Source organism: Gracilinanus agilis, chromosome 3 (assembly GCF_016433145.1).
Source record: "Gracilinanus agilis isolate LMUSP501 chromosome 3, AgileGrace, whole genome shotgun sequence".
NCBI lineage: Eukaryota > Metazoa > Chordata > Mammalia > Didelphimorphia > Didelphidae > Gracilinanus > Gracilinanus agilis.
Genome location: NC_058132.1, coordinates 166,192,292 through 166,198,416, shown reverse-complemented (window position 1 = coordinate 166,198,416; position 6,125 = coordinate 166,192,292). Strand labels below are relative to the sequence as shown.

The 6,125-nt window shown below is 35.5% G+C and overlaps 1 pseudogene; it reads left to right on the top strand.

Annotated features, from left to right (window-relative positions):
• Window positions 1-206: 206 nt before the first annotated feature.
• Window positions 207-1,122, top strand: LOC123241318 (annotated as a pseudogene).
• Window positions 1,123-6,125: the final 5,003 nt, after the last annotated feature.

Below are 6,125 nucleotides of genomic sequence, written 5' to 3'. Positions count from 1 at the left end.
TTTTGAGAGTCCAGGATAATGCAAAACCAAAGGTAAGATTTTAGTATGACAAATACTAATTGACAAATTTAATAATTGTGCAGAAATGACATTTTCCCTTCTACTCTGCATGAAATTCAAGAATTGCCAGTTACTATAAAAATGACTTTTTTTTTAACAATGGCTCTTTTCTTCCTCACAGTTGCCCTTCACTTGTTTGCCTAGGAATGGCCTCAGAAAATAAATCCACAGTGACTGAATTTTACCTTGAAAGATTAACGGATCAGCCAGAGCTTCAGTTTTCTCTTTTCCTTCTATTCTTGTGGGTGTATGTGATCACTATTTTGGGGAACCTGGCAATGATTCTTTTAATTACTGTAAGTTCTCAGCTCAAATCCTCCATGTACTATTTCCTCAGCAACTTGTCCTTCATAGACATCTGCTACTCTATTGTTACCCCTAAAATGCTGGTGAATTTTATAGAGAACCAAAACATCATCTCTTACCCTGGGTGCATGACACAACTGTTTTTCTTTTGCTTTTTTTGCTATTGATGAGTGTTACATGCTGACAGCCATGGCTTCTGATCATTATGTTGTAATTTGTAACCCATTGCTCTATAATGTCATGAACCTCAGAGTCTGTTCTCTACTGGCAGCTAGAGTTTATATGATGGGGATTGTTGGTGCCCTTGCACACACAACTTGCATGGCCAGACTGTCTTTTTGTGGTCCTAATCTCATAAATCACTACCTCTGTGACATCCTTCCCCTCCTGAAGTTGTCTTGCTCCAGTACTTATATTAATGAGTTTTTGGTAAATGTGTTGGCAACAAGTCTGACTATCTTGATCTCTTAAGCTTTTTTTCTTTCTAGCATCTTCTGCATCCACTCTGCTCAGGGAAGGTACAAAGCCTTCAGCATCTGTGGCTCCCATCTTGCTGCTGTGGCCATTTTTTATGGCTCCATTATGTTTATGTATTTTAAACCAGCATCCAGCAGCAACAAGACACAAGAGAAGGTAGCTTCTGTATTTTATATCACAGTTATTCCTAAACTGAGACCCCTGATCTACAGTCTAAAGAACAAGGATGTGAAGGAGGCACTGAAGAAAGTCATAGAGAGGAGGGTTTGTTGCACATAAATATAATTTTTAAAGTGAAGGCTATAATAACATGTTACTGTTTTGTATCCATCTTCCTACATGTTAAAATTGAATTTCCTTTTCCATCTTAGAAAATGTGCTCCATAGAAACATAAAAATAGAATACAAGGAATCTTAGGGATCATCTGGACCCCGTTTATAAATGAGAAAGCAGACACAAAGGGTTAGAGTAACTTAATCAATGTCACATATCATGTTCTTTGTAATGAACTCTTTGATAATTACAGGCATATCTCTGTATCCCATTGTGGATTTTTTTTATTTAATCCAGAATTTTAGCTAGACAAAGATTTCTTCCTATCTCTATCTTGTACTACTTAACCATAAGGATAGTCAAAGTATGGGAATGGAGGCATGATGAGGATGGTAGGGTGCTGGAATTTGAGTTAGGAATATCTGAGTTCAAATCACTTCTTTCTGAATCTAAGAGATGGTTGAACTTGATGGCCTCTGAGGTGATTTTTTAGATCTAGATCTCTGATTTGGTGATAAATGGAGATTATGTTATGAGTCCATAGTTAGGAATGAATTCAGGTGAATGCCTCAATTCTGAGTTCACTCTAGCGAAAATGAAAAAGTGAGCCACATCTTCCTCATTTCTCCTTTCAGGTTCCCACTTTCCGTTCTTCATACCTCAACAATCTCTAGCTTTTCCTTTCCAAAAATGTTTGCATATTGCAGGAGATTCTCGAAATGGGAAAAATAATGAAACTCAAGAAATAAAACTCATAATCCATAAAAGTATCTTTTCAAGCAGAGAAGAAATTTGTGGTGAGGGACCCTAAAAGTGTGTCTCAAATCTGGCTATCTACATAGATAAGCTATTAAGTACTCCAGCTACTCAGGAGTCCAGCCCTTTTAGCTAATTCCTCTTCTTCTGCAGGAGGCCTTTCCTGGTTCTCTGGTCAACAGTGGCTTCTGCTTTGAGTCAAAAGGATGTATGTTACATGTACTTATTTCTTCAATTAGAATGTAAGCTCTTTGAGGGCAGGAACTTTTTAATTTTGATGTTTTTATCCCTAGCACTTAGCAAAGTACTTGACATATAGTAAATGCTTGAATGGCCCAAACATTTGTTGGATTTCTTGAGGGATTCCCTTTCTGTTTGGCTTTTAAAGCCCTCTATGATGTGATCCCAACCTATATATTCAGGGCTATTTACATGCCATTCTTCTTAGAACATTATATGGCCCAGTGAATCTGACTTTCTTACTGTTGTTATATGTGAAACTCCATCCCCAAATACAAGGCTTTCTACTTGTTCTTTCCAATGCAAAGAATGAACTCTTTCTTTATCTTTCCCATTTGGAATTCTTAGCTTCCTTCAAGACAACTCAAATATAAATGAAATCTTTCTTACTCTCCAGACTGCTAACCTTCTTCCTCAGTCACCTTGTATCTATTATGTATACACCTATATACATACATACTTTCTCTTCCAGTAAAATGTAAGCTCTTTCAGAGCAGATTGTTTTACTTTTGTCTTTGAATTCCCAGTACTTATCACAATCTTGGCAAAGAGTAAGTGTTTATTAGATATATCTTGATAGATTTTGATTGATTTGTGGCTAAGACCATCAACTAAGAGGAAGAAGAGAGTGACATTTAAGAAAGAAGGAACATTTGAGGAAAGGAAAGTCACAAGCCAAATAAACTTTAACTATGGATTCTCGCCTATGTGTGCTCCTCCAGACTTTGGAATCATGCTTCAGCAGCTTTCTAACTCAGAAAAATGTCTTCTTCCATGAGGTCTTCTTACATTGCATGATCTTTCTGCTAATTGATCAACTTTTTAAAAAAATCTCCTTTTTAAGGAAATATTCAGGTGAGCAATCCTTATTCTACTCTGCTCCTTGATCTCCATAATTCTGTCATAAACTCTCCCCCTCTAGCTTCCATCAGATTCATCATATGTTGTCTTGCCTGTTAAAATGTAAACTCCTTGAGGACAAAGATTGTCTTTCTTTTTGCTTATATTTTTATTCGAGAGCTTTGCACTATTTCCGGGACATATATATTGTTGTTCAGTCATTCAATTGTGTTCCACTCTAAATGACTCCATGAATGTTGTCTATGGAATTTTCTTGGCAAATCTAATTGAAGTAGTTTGCCATTTCCTTTGCCATTTTTTAAAAATAGGTAAGGAACTGAGGCAAATGGGAATTAAGTAACTTGCCCAGTATTATATAGCCAGGAAGTGTTTGAGGTAAAATATTCCTAACTATAGCCTAAAAAGTGCTTAATTTATGTTTGTTGACTTAATTAGACTTATGGAGGGGTGATAACAGAAAAATCAAAGAGAGAAAGAAAAATGGCAATATTCGATAATCCGAGTCTGGGCTGAGTGAAGAGAGAGAGAGGAAAAAAAATAGGATCTCATCATTGCAGTTGTACATAATTAATTTGATCTCATCCCCTTCCCTCCCCTTCTCCCCACCCCCCAGCTTCTTTTTATTTATTAAGTAGAGGTTGGAGAACAAGTAGACGAAAGAGTATAAAAGGACATAATGGATGTATGAGGTCATAAATGGTTATTAAATAAAACACTACAGCAAAAATATTAAACATCTCTTTTTGATGAGATCATAATGAAAATTATAATAAATAAGTAGAATTAGAAAAAACTATTCAAATATAAATGAACACATTAAAATAGTTCTAAAAATGAGTAAATCAAAGAAAAAAACAATAAAGAATTTTGTTTAAAAATATTGAAATTTTTGTAATGTAGACACAACTGTTCTTAAAGAAAAATGCACATTTCTGAACATTTTCATCAATACAACAAAGACAGAAAAATCAGATGCATGAGCAGGTCACGCAATTTAAAAAAAGTAAAAACTAAAATATCAACCAATCACAGATACAACTTCAAAATATAGTCTGACAAATGAAGAGAGATAAAATGAAAATTAAAACATAAATCACTGAGTTGAAAGAGAAAAGTAGTTGTTTTTTTAAACAGTTAATAACACTGAGAAATTTGTAGTTAATTTGATAAAACAAAAGAGGAAAATAAATGACCACATGAAAAATTAAAATGGAGAAATCATAATAAATGAAGGAGAAAGAAGAGAAATTACTAAGCATTTTTTTGACAAAAACTAATGACTTAAAATGGATAACATTTATAAAACTATAAAATAGTCTGTTTTAATAAACAAGACAGACAATGTAAACAACCTGGCATCAGAGAAGATGAGACTATCTCCTTTATGTAGTAGTAAGAGATATTACATGTGTGTGGCTTAAAGGAAAATCAGAATAGACAATCTAGTGTCTTTTCAATCAATCAAGTGGCAAATATTTATTAAGTACCTATAGTACGTCAGACATTGTATTAAGTGCTAGAGATAGAGAGGCAAAGACAGTCCCTGCCCTTAAAGAGTTTATAATCTACTGGGGGACATAATGTAGAAAATAATCAATGCAAATTGAGCCATACATACAGTAAATAAGAAATAATTGAAAGAAGGAAGGCACTGGAATGAAGAAGAATTGAAGAAAGCTTCCTATAACAGGTGAGATTTTAGTTGAGACATAAAGGGAAGCAAGGAGATCAGCAGCTGGAGTTGAGGAAAGTGTTCCAGGCATGGGGGAAAACCAGAAAAAATGTGCAGAGCCTGGAGATGCAATATCTTGTTAAAGTATCATCCAGAAGACCATTGTCACTGGATCAAAAGAGTACATATTAGGAATTAAGGTGTAAGGAAACTGGAAAGGTAAAAGGGGATTAGGTTATGAAGGGCACTGAATATGAAACAGAACATTTTGTATTTGCTTCTTAATGCATTAGGAAGCCACTGGAATTTGAGTGGGAGAAGAGAATATGCACTATAGAAAAGTCACTTTAGTTATTAAATGAAAGATAGATTAGAATAGGGAAAGACTTGAGGACCATAGACCCACCAGGAAGATATTGTAATAATTAAGATATGAAGTGCTAAGGGCATGCATTAGAGAGGTGGCAATATCAGAGGAGAGAAGAGGATGCATTCAAGAGATGTTACAAAGGTGAAGTAAAAAAAAAAAGATGGAATCAGCTGGCTTTGGCAACAGTTTAGATATGGGGAAGGGTGCAATGAGAGATAGTGAGGGATCCAGAATGACTTCAATGTTGCAAGCCTGAAAGACTACGAGGATGATGTTGTTCTCTACTGTAATAGGGAAGGTCTAGATAGGAGAAGGGGATGGGTCTGGAGGGAAAGATGATCAACTATGTTTTGGATATATCGAGTTTTACATAGAACTGTACACATTTCCTGAGTTCAAATCTGGCCTCAGATATGTAAGAGCTATATGACCCTGGACAGGTCATTTAACCCTGTTTCCTCAGTTTCCTCATGATTAAAATGAGCTAGAAAAGGAAATGGCAAAGTACTGCAGTATTTTTGCCAAGAAAACCCAAATAGGGTCACAAAGAATCTAACGTTACTGAAATAATTGAACAACAATGCAGCTTAATCAAAAGACAATTTCAAATCTCAATCAAAGGAGAAATTCCTTAAAGTCTCAATATAACCTAGAGATAGGATCTGAATCAAGTATCCTGATTGTTAGAGCAGATCTCTGTTACTAGTATTTATATAATAAACACCAGCAAGCAAAGAATTTAATGTCATAAGTTCTTTTTTTAAACATTTATTAATATTCATTTTTAACCTGTTTACATACTTTATGCCCCTACTTTCCCCTTCACCTCCCTATTTCCCCCCACCCATGGCCAACGCACATTTCCACTGGTTGTAACATGTGTCCTTGTTCAGGGTCTATTTCCATATTGTCAGTTACATTGGTGTGGTGGTTTCGAGACCACATCCCCAATCATGTCCGCCTCAGCCCCTGCATTCAAGCAATTGTTTATCTTCTATGTTTCCTCTCCTGCAGATCTTCCTCTGAATGTGGGTAGCGTTCTTTACCATAAATCCCTCAGAGCTGTCTTGTGTCATTGCATTGCTGCTGGTACAGAAGTCCATTACATT